Genomic DNA, 20,166 nt, shown 5'->3' on the forward strand with positions numbered 1-20,166 from the left:
CCAACTGCCGATTACCACTGGAAATGGTGTGTGCGTGTGTGTGGGAGGAAATAAATAATTAATTCATCCAGGCGTTATGGGTGTGTACCAAATCTGAAATTACCACCACGGGTGTGCGCTGGTCTGGCAGTAGTCTCATTTGGGCACACAGTCAGGGCCGTGCCTAGGGTCTCTGGCGCCCCCCTGCAGCCTATCAGTTGGCGGCGGCTGCGCCCGCCCCCCCCCCCCCCCCCCCCCCCCCCCCCCCCCCCCCCCCCCCCCCCCCCCCCCCCCCCCGTGAAAATGATCGCTCACCACTTGCCACACTGACAGGAATTGTCAGCAATATTCTTAGAAAGAAATTGCTATACATTGCAAAATAAGATAGCAGATGTAAATTCTCAAAGTGGACATATTCCAAACACTAAAATGAAAATAAAATGATTTTTTTTTCTACCTTTGTTGTCTGGTGACTTTCTTTTTCTGATCATGCTGGCCCAGTATCTGATTCTGCTGCTATCTGTCCTCTTAACTCCGTTTCCAGGGCTTCCTTTCCATTTATTTCTTTCCTTTCCTCCTTTCTTCTTCATTTCTGGTCCTCAGCTTCTGCCTATTTTCTTCATCCATGTGCAGTTTTTCTCCTCTCTTCCTTTTCCCTCATTTCATCTCCTTCATCTCTCTTCCCTCCCCTCTATGTCCAGCAATTTCTCCTCTCTCCCTGAGCCCTGCCCTCCCAATCCATGCCCATCCATGCTCCTCTGTCCCCTGCCCCCTCCATTCATCCCTTTCCAGCAATTCCCCTCTCTCCCTGCCCTGCAATCCATATCCATCCATGCCCATCTGTCCCCTCCATTCATCCCTATCCAGCAATTCCCCTTTCTCCCTGAGCCCTGCCCTCCCAATCCATGCCCATCCATGCTCCTCTGTCCCCTGCCCCCTCCATTCATCCCTTTCCAGCAATTCCCCTCTCTCTCTGAGCCCTGCCCTCTCAATCCATGCCCATCCATGCTCCTCTGTCCCCTGCCCCCTCCATTCATCCCTTTCCAGCAATTCCCCTCTCTCCCTGAGCCCTGCCCTCCCAATCCATGCCCATCCATGCTCCTCTGTCCCCTGCCCCCTCCATTCATCCTTTTCCAGCAATTCCCCTCTCTCCCTGAGCCCTGCCCTCCCAATCCATGCCCATCCATGCTCCTCTGTCCCCTGCCCCCTCCATTCATCCCTATCCAGCAATTCCCCTCTCTCCCTGAGCCCTGCCCTGCAATCCATATCCATCCATGCCCATCTGTCCCCTCCATTCATCCCTATCCAGCAATTCCCCTCTCTCCCTGAGCCCTGCCCTGCAATCCATATCCATCCATGCCATTTGTCCCCCTCCATTCATCCCTATCCAGCAATTCCCCTCTCTCCCTGAGCCCTGCCCTCCCAATCCATGCTCCTCTGTCCCCTGCCCCCTCCATTCATCCTTTTCCAGCAATTCCCCTCTCTCCCTGAGCCCTGCCCTCCCAATCCATGCCCATCCATGCTCCTCTGTCCCCTGCCCCCTCCATTCATCCTTTTCCAGCAATTCCCCTCTCTCCCTTCCATGACCCCCCCCCCCTCGCATCCATGCTCCTCTCTCTCCCATATCCCAGCCTGGCCCACCCTCTTCTCCACCCCCTTCGCATCCATGCCCCCCCCTTTGCATCCATGCTTTCGTTTCTCCCCTGCCCTCCCGCTCCCATTGTTCAACTGCCCACCCTCTTCTCTCCCCCCAACATCCCTTTTCTTTTTTTTTTTCTTTTTAAATTTACCTCCGTGGCGGTTCCGGCAGCGCAGCGTCAGGGAAGGAGGCGGCGCTCCCGACGTCTAGCCTTCCCTTCGCTGTGTTCCGCCTTCTTCTGACATCATCCTTGACGTCAGAAGAAGGCGGAACACAGCGAAGGGAAGGCTAGAGACGTCGGGAGCGCCGCCTCCTTCCCTGACGCTGCGCTGCCGGAACCGTCACCACGGAGGTAAATTTAAAAGAAAAAAAAAGAAAAGGGATGTTGCGGGAGGGCGAGCGAGGTGAGCATGGTGCGGCGGTGACCCCCAGAGGGAAGCGCCCCCCTGCCATGCTTACCGGGTTAGCACGGCCCTGCATACAGTGCATGCATGTAGAGCCTACCGCGGCTTAGTAAAAGGGCCCTTAAGTGACTTGCCCAAAGTCACAAGGAGCTGCAGTGGTAATTGAACCCAGGTTGCCAGAATTAAAGTCCACTGCACTAACCATGGGCTGATAGACTCATACTGTCTCTTGTTCTCAATCTAACCACCTTGATCTAACCCATTTTGTAGGCTGAAGCTAGTGGGTGGAGCTTTCCACCATATTGTGTGAGCCCCAAACATTCATAGATGCTATTGAAAACAATAGCAAACTTGTGAGTTTTATGATTGCCAATGAGTGTTTTGTTTTTTTTAATTTGAAAGCTTTCCATATATAACCCGAGTGACTTTTTTTTCAAACCTCAGGGTGGGGGTGGGGGGGCTGGGGTGTGAGCCATGGTCCACAAGTGTAGGCGCTCCGGAGCAGCAGACTTGTTTTGGAGGTGTGGGAGGCTTGATTTTTGTAGGGGGCAACTTTAAGAAAGGCCCCAGCTCTATCAGAGCCTAGGGGCTGATTTGTTGGGGACCCCCCCCCCCCCCCCCCCCCACCAAAGAGGTTAATAAAAACCTTGGGTTACATATGGGAAGCTTTCAAATAAATAAAAAAGCTGTTGTTTTTTTTTTAAATACACCTAGGCAGTAATAAACCTCACAAGTTTGCTATTGTTTTCAATAGCATCTGCAAATGTTTGGGGTCACACAATATAGCACCTCTGCGGGGAAGACAGCTTCAACTTTTTGATATCTTCTCCTTTCACAAAACCTCCTTGATCTACAGCAGGCTTGTCTAACCTTTTTCTGTTAGGGGCCACATTTTATATTTTGTAACAGTCGGAGGGCCAAAACACATACTGTCGTATTTTGACATGTTTCATCAAATAGTGGCAAAATACGACGGTACATTTGTTCCCTCCCCAGCCATCACTCAGCCTCTCATGTAACCTCCCTCTCCCCAAGTCTTCACCCAGCCTCTCTTGCTCACTCTCATGTACCCCTCCCCCACCATGTCTTCACCCAGTCTCTTTCACCTCACCTGGCTTCAGCTGCAGAAGAAATGGCGAGAATCCTGTTTTCCCACTCCGACATGGCTCGCTGCAAGCTGGAGCTTTGTGGTGCTGGAAGTTTGGGTTGATCTTCCAGCATCACACAGCTCAAGCTTGCAGCAAGATCAACCCAAACCGCAAGTTTTTTTTTTTTTTGTTTCATGCTTTTTATTCAGACAGATCAATAACTTTAAACACATTAGATACAATACAACTTGATATGCAGCCTGTCTGAGTTTTTATAACATTTTTGAACAGAACTATCCCCCCCTCCCCCCCCTCCAACCCTCTATCCCTATCCCCCCCTCCCTCCCCCCACCTTTCTTCAAGAGTTCAAAATTTTACTTCTTGCTACTGGCGTGAGAGTGTCCCAAAATGGAGACCAAACATGACAAAACTGATCACCTCTCTTGGAGGCTAAGTCTTTTATGCCTTTCTTTTCGATGGCACAGGCCTGAATCATTGCGGATCTCCAGTGTGCGACACTTGGATGATCATTTACCAACCATAACTGTAATATGACACGTTTTGCCATTAATATTGTCCTCTTCAAAAATGCCGTGAGACCTGCCGGCACTGGCCGCTGTATATCAAAAAGGTCAAACAGTTGCTTAGGCGTTGGTGTCCAAGTGCAATTCCATATTTTGGAGACATGGTCACTCAATTCCATCCAAAAGTTTTTAACTGGTGCGCATGACCAATACATGTGCCCCAGATGAGCCATATCCTCCTTACATTTTGGGCAATTGTCCACTTCTCGAAGCGTGGCTTTATATGCTCTGTGTGGCGAGACGTGCAGCCGAAGCAGAAATTTATATTGTAGCTCCCACCAGGTAGCATTGTCCGTCACCGAGGTCATATTTTTTAGACATTTTTCAATCTGTTCAGGGTATAACTTACTCTGTAATTCCTCAGTCCAGGCCTGTGCCACCCGGGAACAGTCAATTTGTTGTAATGAGTCCCTCAGACCTCGATGGAAATAGCTCAGGGGGACTCGTGATTGAGCCTCAAAACCCAATGCTTCACTCAGTTTTTCCCAAGCGATATTTTTTAATGATTCTGCCGGCAAAGAGTTTACATAATGTCGTAATTGTGTATATGCTAACCAGTCATTCACACCCAATCCATACTCTTCCTTCAGGTTCTCAAATGATTTTAATGTCCCTTGTTCAGAGACCACATGGAATAAGTACCTAATTCCCCTTTTTGCCCACCTCTGGAAAGGAACCAAATCACCACCCGCGGGAAAGGCTAAATTACCCTTTAAGGGCAGCAAGGCGAGATTTTGGTATCCACCCGCAATATCTTGCCCATCCATCTCCACGCAGTTCTCAGGGGCAAAAGGATCGGTCGATAGGGGCCCAACCCCGGTAAATCTCTGGAGGGCGCATGGAGCCAATAGGAAAATTGCATTTTTCCCAGGATTGTCACCTCTGTCTCTGTGCAGGAGAAAAAATTTGTGGAGCGGAACCAGTCTGACAGGTGTCTCATACTACTGGCCAGGGGAGAACAACTTTATGTCTAGTAGTCCCAACCCCCCCTTTATGCGGGGTAACAACACTTTCTCAAAGGGCATACGGGCCCTCTTTCCCTGCCATATAAAATTTGTCAATTTTTTCCGCAGCCACTGCACATCCCGTGGCCTCATATGAAATGGCAGCATTTGAAATATATAAGTCCACTTTGGGAAGAGAACCATATTATAAAGCGCTATACGTCCCAGTAATGAGATGGGAAGAGCCTGCCACCTCTGCAAGAATTCCAACGCACGCTCTTTTAGGGGTCCCATGTTGACCTCATAAAGTTCTGCTAAATCTGCAGGAATGTGTACCCCCAAGTATTTGATACTAGACTGTGCCCATTGGAAAGGAAAATTCCCCTCCCACTGTAATCTAATGTCCACCTGTATAGGGAGAGCTACGGATTTATGATAGTTTAAGGTGAACCCTGTCAAAAACTGAAACTCGTCCAAATTCTCCATTAAGTGTCACACCGAGGATGCGGGATTAGTCAATGTCAAAAGGATGTCGTCGGCAAAGCCAACACCTTGACCTCCAGCGATGGCATGGCTATCCCCCTCACCTCCGGGTCTCTTATGATCGTTCTAAGCAACGGTTCTAAGTATAGTAAAAACAATAAGGGCGATAGGGGACAGCCCTGCCTAGTACCCCTCTGTAACTGAAATGGGGCTGATTGAAGCCGATTTGTAATTACTCTAGCAGAGGGATTGCTATATAATGTTAGAACCGCCTCCATAAACCATCCCCCTATTCTGACATGTTCCAGAACCTGAAACAGGTAGGCCCACTGCACCTTGTCGAATGCTTTTTCGGCGTCTAGGCCCACCAACATCAACCTCTCTCCCATGGCCTGGCTACGTGCAATAGACAACAACACTTTCCGTACATTCACCGTTGCTTGACGCCCCTTAACAAAACCCACCTGATACTTCCCAATTAAGGATGGTAAATGCTGGGCAAGCCTATCTGCCAAAACTCGGGCCAAGATTTTTATATCCACATTTAATAATGATATGGGTCTATATGCTTCTAATTGGTCTGGGGACTTACCCGGCTTAGGAATCAGTGTAAGAAGTGCTTCATTTTCACCGGGTGAAAACCATCCTCGTTCCACCACCGCCTCAAAGTATGATATTAAAGGTTTAATCAACTCCAGGCCCAAAATTTTGTAATATTCACTCGAAAAACCATCTGGGCCCGGAGCCGATTTCAGAGGGAGAGATTTTACCACCCGTTGAATTTCCTGCGCCCTTATGGGTTGTGCTATGGAATCACAAACCTGCGGCTCTAACCGCGGCATGCCTGCATCTTCAAGATAATCTTGTATAAGAGGGCCCTGGTGTTTCCCTGTTTCAGAGTATATTTCTGTAAAATATTTCTGGAACGCTTTTACAATCTCCGCTGGCTGTGTCAGCCGGGACCTATTTTGCAATTGGATACACGAAATAAAGGAGTTTGTTTTCTTAGTTCTTGCTATATGTGCTAATAACCTACCCGACCTATTGCCGTATCTTTGAAAATTAAGCCTCCTCGCATAGTATAAGCTTTGATATTTTTCATGAATCATTGTATTTAATGCTACCAAAGCTGCTACCATGGTTTCTTGATTTTCTTTAGTTGGGTTAACTATATGTCGCTTCTTTGCAAGCTTATATGCTGATTCTAAACGTAAAATGCCCGCCGCTAAGCGTTTTTTCCGGGCGCTCATAAAGGCAATGACCTCTCCCCTAAGGACCGCCTTTGAAGCCTCCCAAAATATTGTTGGCGCCACCTCAGATTGTGCGTTTGTCTCTACATAGAACTTCCAACGGTTTCTCATATGATCTACAAATGTTGGGTCCTGGTAGAGATATGAGGGGAACCGCCAAAATCCACCACCCGATCCTCTAACCTCTAAATCCAGCTCTAACCCACATTATCGCATGGTCTGAAATCTCAGTGGGACCTATAAAAGCTTTCCTTACTCTAAAAAACCAAGACTGCGTTAGCAGAATATAGTCAAGCCGAGACCATGGTAGCATGTGCTTTAGACTGGTGGGTGTAATCTCGTGCATCCGGGTGCAACAAGCGCCAAGGGTCAACCACGTGCAGCGCTCTGCACAAGGCTGGTAAACCCTTCCCGCGGCCCAGTGCTGCTACAGCCCTCGGGGAGGATCTATCCATTTCTGGGTCTATGACCTGGTTAAAATCCCCGGCCCAGACCCAAGGGGCATCAGCATATTGTAACCCAAGTGCTGTTATCGATTGAAAAAACTGTGGGCTATAATTATTTGGACCATAAACAGTACAAAGATAGAACTTTGTTCCCTGATAGTTGATGAGCACCAGCACTACTCTCCCCTCCTTATCTTTAAATATCAGTTTGGAGTGACAGGGGATACCTTTCTTAACCAAGATCACCACTCCACTTCTTCTATTTCCCGAAGAGGAGTAGTGACACTCCCCCACCCACTGTTGACAAAGTTTTGTGTGTTCTTCATCAGACAGTTTTGTCTCCTGGAGACAGGCAATATCCGCCCCATGCGCCCTCAATTGTGATAAGATTTTGTATCTTTTCACCGGGGAGGTGATCCCTGATACATTCCAGGAAAGGATGTTCAACCCAGTTTTACCCTGCATCTCTAATAGCTAAGAATTGGTCTATCCCAAGTTCTCCCATCAAACACGGCCCCGGGAGCCCAGCCTCCCCCAAGGCTGTCTGCCTCCAATTTTCCAGCTCTGTTATTATCTTTTCCCCGGCCTCCTGTCCTCCCAACAAAAGTAAATGCCAACTTTCCCACTCTCACTTCCAGCACAATCATTCCATCTTTCCTTTCCCTAGATCTCCCTCCCCCTCCCCCCCCCCCCAACCCCCCTTCTCCAAATCCCTTCTTGTACACCATCTAGGTGTTACTCGGTCACTTATCTGCTAGGGACCCCACTCCCCACATTCAGATATCTGTCACTGTTATTCAACATCAAATACCCTGTATGAATGTCCTGTAATATTGTCCAGATACTACTCCTCTGTCTAGGAAAATCCACTCCAAGCCGGCAGTCCGGCAGTCTTCATGTTGTGGGAGTCTGATCATCACTATTCTTATTTTATAAAGGCTGCAGCCAGCTTCTCCGACTCAAAACTGTGCCCATTTCCCATTCCTTTGGATTTTGAGGACAGCTGGGTAAGACAGTGAAAAACGGATCTTCTTTTCCACTAGGGCTGTGCATATGGGTGAACTCTTCTTCTCTTTCCTGTAGCCCAGCCGAATAATCTGGAAAAAATCAAAATCTCATGTCCTTCAAAGGTCAGATTGCCCCGCTTGGACTTAAATCCCTGCATGATTTCCTCTTTATGGATATAATTATGGACTTTGAGAATAACCACACGTGACTTCTTTCCTTCTGATAGCGTCTCAATCTATGGGCTCTTCGATACTGAGGCTTCCCCTACTGTCTGATAATGCAAATTCCTGCTGTAACCATTTTTCCAGGGCAGGCCCCAAATTTTTCTCCAGCACAGTTTCGGGAATGCCCACCAGTCTCAAATTGGAACGCCTTGCACGGTTCCTAGGTCGTCAATTTTGCTGCCTGCATGTTAACCTGTTTTTCCAACTCCGTGAGCTTCGGTTCTGTGGTCTGCCACGTGTCTTCCATGTCCGACACACGCTGTTCCAGCGTTTGAGTGCGCGTTGCTAACCCCTCAATAGTGGCGTCCAGCTTTCCCAGATGTACTTCTAAGCTGTCGAACCGCGTTTCCAGAGCCGCCTCGATCACCTTCGCAATCTGGGCCAGCTGGCGGTCTGTAAATTCATCACGCGCAAATGTGCCCCGTCCGCCATTTTAGGCTCCGCCGGGGGAGGTGAGGACTTTCCTTCTCTATTTTCGTGCTGCGTTTCGCTGTTCCAGCTGGCATCGCGACCAAATATTGGTCCATGCACCTTCCCGCAGCTATAATTGAAGTTTTAAAGTTTTAGTTCTTAAATTTTCCGGCGATTTTCGGCCATATGGTGAGTGGGGTCCCTGGGGCTCAGCCTCTACGCAGCTTACGCTCTCAGCGCATCACGTGACCTCGCCCCAAACCGCAAGTTTAAGTTGATTTTGCGGTTTCAAGTCTTTCAAAACTAACCTGAACTTCCAGCACCATGTGACTCAAGCTTACAAAAAGCTGAGTCATGGCTTGGAAGCAGGAATCCTGCTGTAAGCACCACAAGAATTTCCAAGCTTATGAGGGCCAGAAAAAAAGCACTTGGTGGGCCGTAAGCTTGACAAGCTTGATCTACAAGAAGGCCCATTATCTGGGCTGAAGGTAGTGGGAGGAGCTTACTGCTATATTGGTGAAACCAAAATAATAGCAAACTTGTGAGGCTTATACAGTGGCATATCGAGGGCGGGGCGGTGGAGGCGGTCCACCCCGGGTGCACACTGCTGGAGGGGTGCAGAAAGCAGCCACACAACTATCAGCTCCGCTGGTTCCCTGCTCCCTCTGCCCCGGAACAGGTTACTTCCTGTTCCGGGGCAGAGGGAGCAGGGAGCCAGCAGAGCAGACAGCCGCACAGCTGCTCCCAGCAACTAAGAATGCACCCGGGGGGAGGGGGTGTTGTGCTGCACCCAGGGGGGACGGATGCCACTGCACCCAGCGGGCAGCTGACCTAGGATTGTCACTGGGTTTATATTATTTTATTAAACCTCCTAGGTTTTGCATTCTCTCTGTTAGGAGGGAATCGGGGGTGGGGGGAACGTAAGGGGAGTTGGGTGTTTGGGGAGTTTTTGACGTGGTCTTTGAAGGGGGGGGGGGTATTACATTCAAAATGTAACTGTCAGTGCTCCAGAGCTTGCTTTACTTGCATGCAATGCTGTATTGGGATTTCAGTGCTGCCCTATATGCCTTAATTTTTGCTTTTGATGACAATAAAATATTTTTATATAAAAACAATAGAAAACACTTATGACTGCTTATGTGTGATTTGTTTTGAAAGATTTTTTATTTATTTATTTGAAAGCTTCCATATATATATATATATATATAGATAGATAGATAGATAGATAGATAGATAGATAGATAGATAGATAGATAGATAGATAGATAGATAGATAGATAGATAGATAGATAGATAGATATTGTGATAAAGTCACATCCAGGATAGTTGGGTTAAGGCAGTTTCAGTCTGAACTACAAGTCCCAGAAGGCATTGAAAGCAAGGAGCCAGGGTGTGAGATGAGGAACCCGGACTGGACTTCTAGCTGCAATAAGGGAAGACAAGAGAATAAGCAGACAGGATGTGTCGATTGGCTGCCCCTAGGCGGAAAGAGAGCTAGGAAACCCTGTGTGCAGGAGCTCCTCATTAGGCTCATGCTCAACTCAGCTGGTATGGGTGTGTAGAGAAGCTAATGAGTGGAGAATGATTGGTTGTGAAGGCAAGAAGCCAGGGATTGATTAGGCAGATGGGAAGGAGTCTCAGCAGTTCAGTTCAGGGAGAGCAGCAAGGAAGGTGAGAAGCAGTTGCAGGCTGAAAACCCTTGGGCAGGGAGGTCCCTATAGGACTGAAGTCTGAGAAGTATTTGCAGGCTGAAAACCCTTGGGCAGGGAGGTCCCTAAAGTACTGAAGTCTGAGAGGCAGTTGCAGGCTGAAAACCCTTGGGCAGGGAGGTCCCTAAAGTGCTGAAGTCTTGGAAGTATTTGCAGGCTGAAAATCCTTGGGTAAGAAGAAGTCCCTAAAGTATTGACCTTACTAGTGAAGCTGTTGCAGGGGGAATCCCTTGGGTGTGAGAAGTCCCTAAAATATGGAGCTCATTATGAGGGTGAAGAGAATAGAAAGTATAACTGCTGCTTTGTGATTTAACTATGATGATGAATTGAATGAACTGCTGCTGTTTGGAATTGAACTAATGTTTATGGTGCACTGGATAAAGAGCCTAGACTGAAGCTGACTGTAGCCTATATTGAATCCTGACATGTGCTAAGAGCCTTCTGCTTAAAGGGGACTACTGGCCACACACTTTCAGGTGGCTTATAGGTGCTTAGGATTGAAGATGAATGCTGCTGTTGGAACTGTGTACTAGAAACTTGCATGGAATAAAGTCCTTGAGTTTGAAGTTACGAGTGGATATCTATTTCTTCATTGTACCGGGAGCCTGTGGCTGGAGGAGATTGTTCTATCCCTGGCTGCACAAGAAAGGCACCTGGTTACAATATATATAGATAGGAGTGGCCTAGTGGTTAGGGTGGTGGACTTTGGTCCTGAGGAACTTGAGTTCAATTCCCACTTCAGGCACAGGCAGCTCCTTGTGACTCTGGGCAAGTCACTTAACCCTGCATTGCCCCAGGTACAAATAAGTACCTGTATACAATATGTAAGCCGCATTGAGCCTGCCATGAGTGGGAAAGCGCGGGGTACACATGTAACAAAAATAAAAAAAATAAATAAATATATATATCTCATGAAATAAAATTGAAAATCACTAAAACAGTATTCAAAATATTGTTGCTGGTAGAAACAGCAGTAATAAACTCTCTGTATTTTGTGCACATTTTTTGACACTGTTTTATACAATACAATAATAAATCTCCATGAGATACTCTTTCCAGATGGGTTCATTTTAACTGTTGATGTAATCTGCTATGGTAAGCCTGGTGGTTATAAAGATGGAATATACTGAAATTAAATGGAAGTAAAAAGGCTCCTTTCATTGGGGCACATGGAATCACATCTTCACATCATCTCTTATAGAAGTTTACATTTTAGATACACAAATGGATTATTCTGTTTTGAGCATGTTTCAGAGAGAAGTGATTTCATAAGTCAAAATAATAATAAATATGTGGTTTCATGCAGATCTCATTTATTTTAATCACTTCTAACCTGCCTATAAACTAGGCGGTTTCCATTTAAACATACATACCAGTATAAAACAACAAATCTTCAATCAACAAAAACATAACATAAAATGCTATAGTCATAATTTCCAAAACTGTACTACATATCACAAAAAGGCTTGAACAAAAAACTGTGTTTTTAATAGTTTGCTAAATTGCTGGATACTAGAAGTTAACTGAAGCTGACCTGGCAAGGCATTCCACATTAACGTTCCAGCTCTAGAGAAAGCTGAGACCCGAGTAAAGTCATAAAGTACTGAAGATACCAATTGCAAACTCAGGTACTTGGAGAAATCTGATATTAAAGACCTTCCCGTTGCAAAGTAAAAACCTGACCAAAATACCATGGCATTTTACCATATATTACTTGATGAATAATACTGAAAAGTTTATGCTGCACTCAGTATTTCACAGGTAACTAATAAAGTTGTTTCAAAATTGGAGTTATATGTTCAAATCTAGAAACACCAAAGACTAACCTAGCAGCTGCATTTTGTTTGTACAGCTCTGATCCTGTACTCTGGAACACCCAAATAGTTAGTCAATTTTTGACAAAACATAGCCTGAATAACACTCTTGAAATCTACTGAATTTAACATAGGTTTTAAAAGAAATATCCACAGTTGATAGAAAGCTGATTGAACTACATGCATAATTTGTTCTTTCATTGAAAGATGACAATCCAAAATTACACCCAACAACTTTATCTCCCTCTGCACTGGTACATCAATTGAACCCACATGAAGAGTGTGAGGCCAACATTCATTCTTTTTCCCTACCACAAGAATTTCAGTTGTATCAACATTTAAAGTAAGTTTATTAGTTGTCATCCACTTGCAAATTACATTTATTTATTTATTACATTTGTACCCCGCGCTTTCCCACACATGGCAGGCTCAATGTGACTTACATAGTAACAATATGAAGAATTAAAGTGTAAAAAAGAATATACATTCATATAAGATGTCAAACGTGAGGACAACTGTTCTCCCGATGAGAATATCAGAAAAATAAATTGTATATCATTGGCGTCAGTACGCAACATCCAATGTTTCAAAACCCTCACAGAAAGGGGCCATCTAAATGTGAAACATAACTAAATGGGCTATAATACAGTCCATTGGTTTTCTTATATTTTGTTCTTGTGATGACTTATACTATGCCAAAACTGAGAACTCCTTATCTCTTCTTTCTGGTCGATAAAAAAAGGAGCTCATTGTGAACACTATCCACCCAACTGGGCATTTAAAGTCTGTCTTTTAATGATGCCACATATTCAGAAATCATACAAACATTATCACATGGACATACTAGAATATGCATCCATACACACATCGCCAAAGTCAACAACTTCTACAGAGTATATCCTAAACTGTTGGGTTTGATGACCTTCGCATCTTTTCTTTGCTGGCTGAACTGAGAAACCAGAAGTAGATAAGCAGTTGTGTGCAGTGTATAAAATTCTAGTGCATTTGTATACTATACCATTCCATTCCACAAAACAAAAGGAGCATGTTCCCACATACTATCTCAAGTCAGAGAGAAGCAAGTAATTAAATATAACTCAACTGAGTAATTTTCTAAAACAGGCAGACTTCAGATGCTCAGTTAAAGTGCAATTTGTGCACAAGTTTACTGAGAAGCTTCTTCGTAAGTCTAAAAAACACAATTGCCAGATAAGTAGTCTTCTATAAAAATCCTTTTTGAAATTGAGTTTACAAAAGTTGAATGATTTTAAATAAAGTTAAACAGGAGGTTTTTTAGATTTACAAAGAAGCTCCTCAGTAAACCTGTGCATAAATTGCACTTTGAGTGCCTAAATTCTTTTCCACCTGTTCAGAAAATTACTCAGTTGAGTTATATTTAATTACTTGATGCTCTCTGACTCGATATTTTTTAATATTGGCAAGTATAGTGCCTAATGTTTCTTCCCACACACCATCTTTCACTTTTGATCTAGGCACAGGGGAAAAAAAACAGATTTGAAATGATCTCAGGTTTCAACCTAATTAAGGTTTTAAAATAAACCCTTTGTAATTTAAAATAAGAACTTTGAATGCTGAACGCCCGATTCTCATAAAATGATCTGTTTTGGTGGCCGTTTAGTAGTAGAAACATCTCAGCACCAATACAATGTGTGCTAGGGTGTCCCTATAACTAGCCCCTCGAAATAACACACTGATTACGATTCAGAATGACTACTTTAACCGATACAAGGTTATTCCATTCTGACGGTTCCTCTGTGTACATCTGTATGCTGTACAAGCCAGCATGCTTTTGTAATTGAGATAAAATAAAAATGCTACCAACAAGCATGCAGCAGCGGATAGCTTGTCTTGGTGTCACCAATATGGCGGCTGTTGAGGGGAGACGGCTACAGCTTTTTGACATCATGCCATCTCCTGTCTTTTCATTAAACCTTCTTGATCTACAAGAGGTAGCAGCTCTAGGAATGGGAAAAGTCATTGAATTTGTGAGCTTTTCTGCCTCAATTTACTTCCTGCAGTCAGAGGAGCCAGCTCAGTGGGTGCCTGAGCAAACTCTATGACTGTCCAGGGAGGGGTAATTTCCACTGGGTTTAGCAGTCCCAATCAGTTTGAAAGGTTGGCTCCTATGCCTGCAGTTTTTATGCTTTTCCTATATTACATGTTTGTTCTTACTTATGCAGGGTAACTTTAGTCATGGGTTTCAGATTCCAACTTGTGTAGTTCCTTTTTTTTTTTTCTTGTATTATTTTCTTTAAATCGTTTTTTTGTCTTGTATTATTTTCTTTAAATCGTTTTTTCACTTTAAAAAAATAACAAACATTATTTTTTACCACTATTCTTTTGTCTCTTTTCTAATTAAAACCCATGGGGTTGATATTCAAAGTGTTTTAACTGGGGAAGAGACACTTCTGCACAAAAACATCTCGATCTACTCGCTTCCCATGCCCTCACACCCCCTCCCATACATCCTATAGATATCCCCACAGATCCATACATACACCCACAAACCTTACATATTTACTAAACCACAAAAAATGTGCTCACCTGAAGAGGTCCGCGGGTTATGGTCAGCACTGTTGCCGGTATGGGGCAAAGTTGCAGGTACCCGTGAGCCAGAAGTGCTCCTGCATTGGTCAGGGGAGGCACTCTTGGGTTTGTGGAACCAGGCCCTGCTCACAGATGGCAGGTCTAAGGTGCTCCGAGGGCAGAAGCTGGTAGCTGACGGAGAGTTGCAACACTAGTGACACTCACAGGTGCCACGGACTACAGCAATTGCGCCATTCACCTTCCACGTTTGTTGGGAGCAGGTCCTTCTACCTTACCCAATCCCCTCCATGATGCAGTTCCACTTCCAATCTTGAACCCTCACTGGAAGTGGTAGGAGCCAGGGAGGAGAGTAGAGTGGGAGACATTGACATTGGGCATTGCTGTGCCGTTGCTTCTGCCCTCGGGCCTCGATCCTGTTCCTTGGTCTCCTCCAGCCCCATTCCTCTCAAGATGATGATGAAAATAAATTCGTAGATGATCAGGAGGCAGCGGCAGAGCAGCAGGGTACTGACAAGGGTGAGGTGGACATCATGCTAAGGCAAGGAGATATGCTCAGAGCTTTTCATGAAGCCTTAAGGAATTCCTCAGTTAACACGAAGAACCAAGCAGTAAAGGAACACACCCAAGGAATAGTGCTTAAAGTCCTCACATCCTTTCAAATTAGATAGAACAGGCAGTACGAACGACAGACAGAAATGGTATTAACTTGATAATAGAATCAAAGTTTTTGCTCAAGATGACAATGAGAGAACATTGCCAGGTACCACATACAAAACACTTTTTAAACAAACAAAACCTTAACTGTCTAGGAAGCCTACATAGATGGCAATCCAATATCAGCTTCTATCACAGATTTCATAGGATGTACAGAAAAAAGCCACAATAGAAAACAACCCCCCATTAGGAAGAAAAAAACCTATTGTGACCAAAAAACAGAGCAGACCTATAGAACTAGAAGCAAAGCAATATCCTACTCAATTGAAGTCCTATATAGAAGCTGAAAAACAACACACTATGCACAGTGAAAAGGTCACTTAACTTGCCACAAGGATTAAAAAATGCAGCGGCTCTCAGCAATGCGATTCATTAATCCAGTTCAGGCTGTAAGGACATCCGAGCATCACCATGACATAGGTCCACCCTCGACAAGGGACCCCCTTGTTTTGTTATGTTTAGTGGCTTCCTCCTGATGCAGATAATGAAACAAGAGGGTCCCTTGTTGAGGGTGGACCTGTGTCATGTGATGAAGAAACTTAAAATTTGACACCAGATCAGTAAGCAACTGGTCTAGAGGGAAGGGAAGGTTCATATCAAAACAAAGAGGAAGAAGATAAGATTAAAACCCAGACAAACCAATGGACACAGATGACACAGGAAGCCAATAACTGCCTTGGATGAGGAGCAATATCCTGAAAGTGGTCAATGCTCCTAGAGCTGGCAGCTGACGACTATCCTTAGAAACACAGGCTGTAATAACTGGGCAGACTGGAGGCCTATCTTAGGGAAAGGGAAGGAAAAAGGGGATAGGATTCAATACAACGCTTTTCTGTGGTTACAATCAAAATGGTTTACATACTGTACACAGGTATGTATTTTGTATCTGGATAAATAAAGGGTTAAGTGACTTGCCCAGCGTCACAAGGAGCAGTAGTGAGAATCAAACCCTGTTCCCCTGGTTCTCAGGCTGCTGCACTAAGCACCAGGCTACTCCTCTACTCCTGGTTTTTCCTGTACCCCCTCCACTGAAACCATAGACCCCTGGATTCTACATAGCGCAACTTAAGTTGCACGTGCAAATCCAGTCGTATTTTGGATTTGCTTGCACAACTTAATTAGTTAACAAGCCAATCAGCACCAATAATTGCCAAATTAACAAGCAACTACTGATGCTAATTGGCTTTACTTAGAATTTACACACATAACAGAGTAAATTCTAAGTCGCATAGTTGAAAAAGGGGCATGGCCATTGAATGGGGGTTTTCTAAAATCTGTGCGCGTTGTCATAAGCAGATATTATAAAACAGTTCTGAATGTAGATGTGCGAGTGTGTATATTCACATTTGTTGATCTTTGTGGTACGCTTTAATAAAGAGATGGGTCTTCAGTAATATGCGGAAGTTCGTTCTTTCGTAGATCGATTTCAAGCTGCGCGGCAATGCGTTCCATATCTGTGTGCTCCGGTAGGTAAAGTTTGCCGCATGCATTAGTTTATATTTCATTCCTTTGCAGCTGGGGAAGTGCAGATCAAGGAATGTACGGGATGATCTTTTGGCATTCCTAGGTGGCAGGTCTATCAGATCTGACATGTAAGCTGGTGCGTCTCCATGGATAATTTTGTGAACTAGTGAGCATATTTTGATCGTGATGCGTTCCTTGAGTGGGAGCCAGTGTAATCTTTCTCGTAGGGGCTTGGCACTTTCAAATTTTGGTTTGCCAAATATGAGTCTAGCTGCAGTGTTCTGGGCTGTCTGGAGTTTCTTGATTATTTGTTCTTTGCAGCCGGCATATAGTGTGTTGCTATAGTCTAGATGACTGAGCACCATTGATTGTACCAGGTTGCGGAAAACACACCTTGGGAAGAAAGGTCTTATTCTTTTTAGTTTTCACATTGAGTGGAACATCTTCTTGGTTGTGTTTTTCGCGTGGTTCTCTAGTGTTAGGTGTTGATCAATAGTGACTCCAAGAGTTTTTAGGGTTTCTGAAATAGGAAGGTTTAGAGTAGGTGTGTTAATGGCGGTGAATTCTTTCTTGTTGTGTTGGAAGGTGAGTATTAGGCACTGGGTTTTTTCCGCATTAAGTTTTAGCCGAAATGCGTCCGCCCAGGAATGCATGCATCATGAAGGTGCATAAAAAACCTCATCACCTTTTTGAAAATAAAGTTCATAGCATTTTCTTTGATATTGTTTTGTGTATGTAACGTGTTTAAATTATTCATGCACATGAATAATTAGGCAGCCATGTGTACATATGTTTAATAGTGAGACAACTGCAAGTAACTGTTCTGCACAGTAAACAAATTACAGGGTGTCAGTCCTTGAGCCATGTTTTTACCTTTGTATTTCTTCTTCCAGTCCCCACTCCTTCCTTGTCAGTTTCTTTGACTATTGCAGTGCTTGTCAATCTTTTTATGACTGTGATCTCATGATCCTGGCCAAATAAAATTACATAACTCCCCCTCCCCCTTCCAGAGATACAGAATAATAATGCACCTGTAGAGAGCCCACCCACGTCACACTCCCCAAATGAATGTTTTATGACCCCATTTGGAGTCCCAACCCACAGTTTGGGAAGCTCAGATTTATTTTTACCTGGCTTAGAAAAAGGATTCTGGGCTTGATGGACCTTTGGTCTATCTCATTATGACAACACTTATGTTCTATTGCTTCTTCATTATCATGGTACTACAGTTTCTTCTACAGTTTACTGCCACTGCTTTTTCATTCCCCCCTCTCTTATCAGTATTTGATATATCTATTTTTGTTTCTTGCATTTGCCATTTTTCTTTCCTTATCATCCTGCCAGATCAGCCCAGATGAATGAGTGGTATGCACCTCCTGCCAGCAGACAGAGGTAGAGAACTAAAGTTTTGCAGTGACATCACTGGTATAAGGTCTGGTACATTTCTCCAGTATTGCTTTGCCTCAAGGTTGAGTCCCATGGCCATCCACTCATGACGTTCAGTCCACAGCCCATTATCAACAGTTTAGCCAGGCAGAGTATCTTCCTCCAAAGCCCTGAGCCTAGCCCATGGGCTGGTGCTTAGTAAAGATTGGTAGTTGTCCCCATGGGGCCTCCATCAGCTGGAGAGGCATGTGTGTAAGTGTGTTCCTTCCCCCCACTACATTTGCAGAGTCTTAAAAAAAACTTTTTGGTCAGCTATGTCTTTGGCAGTGTGTTAGGGAGATAGTTAAATAATATGTGATGAAAGCACAGGGAGTTTGGCTTTAATGAAAGACTGTTCATTGAGGCAATGGCAGAGGAGGAAGAGAGATTGAGCTCCAGTCGTGGACCACTAGTGAGTGCAGGGCTGAGCCTGGCTGGTGGATGGGGGGGGGGGGGGGGGGGGTTGGCCACAACCATGTCAGTGATGTAGTTCCGGGTGGAACCACTGTTGGAATAGTGCTGTAAGTGTCCCTGCGTGAGCATGAGGTGCGGGTGTTGGAGTTTTGTAGAAATTCTGCAACTCCCCTTGGACCACAAATGGCCGTTCCACTTTTAGCGGGAATAGTGGCCATTTTGTCCTTGGCCCCGCCAAACTGTGGGGCAGAGTGAACAACACTATAGGCACAAGATCAAGCCCTCAGCCAAGTCTTGCTCCCCTCAGCTAACATTTCGAGATCTGGAGGAGTACTGGTAGGGGTTGTCCTCAGCAATTTTGGAGCCCCAAGTACTGAAAGCTGTCATGAGCACTGGCAGGAGACTGATTCCATCCACAGTGATTCCAGGGGACCTTCAGTCTCATTAGAGTGCTATTAAGCAGCCAAGAATGTACCTTGAGCCTCCAGAAGAGAATCAGGCCCTTTGCTCTCCCTCTCTTGCCCAGCCAATCCAACCTCAGCCTCCCCTTCAGGGCTACTTGTTAGAGGACCTCAGCAACTCCGAGGACCTCTCGGGCAGCTGGATACTCTGGGGGAGTAGGGGGCATCCCAAGGACTGGGAGTGCTATTGAGGTAGTAAGCATCCCAAATTTTTCCTGTGTCCTCAAAGCCAAAGTTCAATGGAGCAAGGAAGGGTAGAGATTTGAGGCATCAACTTCACATGAGGCAAAAGTCCTCAATGTTGGTCAGCTGGGTCATTTGGAGGGGCAGTTGGGTGACAGATTTTGGCCTCCTACGACCAATGGACCCGCTTTACCTCACATCAGTGGGCAGGGCCGTGCCTAGGGTCTCTGGTGCCCCCCTGCAGACTATAAGTTGGTGCCCCCCCCCCCCGTGTGGCACAAGATGGCAAGGCTTACAAGCCTTTCTTGCGAAATACTTGATCGCAAATAATGTTTTATGATTTTTAACTGTGAAAATGATCGCTCACCACTTGCCACACTGACAAGAATTGTCAGCAATATTCTTAGAAAACAAATTGCTATACATTGCAAAATAAGATAGCAGGTGTAAATTCTCAAAGTGGACGTATTCCAAACACTAAAATGAAAATAAAATGATTTTTTCTACCTTTGTTGTCTGGTGACTGTTTTTCTATCTATATTGGTCCGAGTCTCTAATTCTGCTGCTCTCTATCTGTTCTCTTAACTCCATTTCCAGGGCTTCCTTTCTATTTATTTCTTTACTTTCCTCCTTTCTTCTTCATTTCTTGCCCTACATCCATAAGTAAAAGCTGTGTCCTCCTCTGTGGAATTGACTGGAGGAGGTATAACGTGGATCCAGCTTTTGCCTATTTTCTCCATCCATGTGCAGTTTTTCTCCTCTCTTCCCTTTCCCTCATCTTCATCCATGTGCAGTTTTTCTCCTCTCTTCCATTTCCCTCATCTCCATCCAGGTGCATCTTCTTTTTTCTTTCCTCACCTCCATCCATGTCCAGCACTTCTCCTCTCTAACCCCTCCATCCATGTTCAGCATTTCTCCTCTCTCGCCCCTCCCCTGTATCCATATAAAGCAATA

Source organism: Microcaecilia unicolor, chromosome 1 (genome assembly GCF_901765095.1).
Source record: "Microcaecilia unicolor chromosome 1, aMicUni1.1, whole genome shotgun sequence".
Taxonomy (NCBI): Eukaryota; Metazoa; Chordata; class Amphibia; order Gymnophiona; family Siphonopidae; genus Microcaecilia; species Microcaecilia unicolor.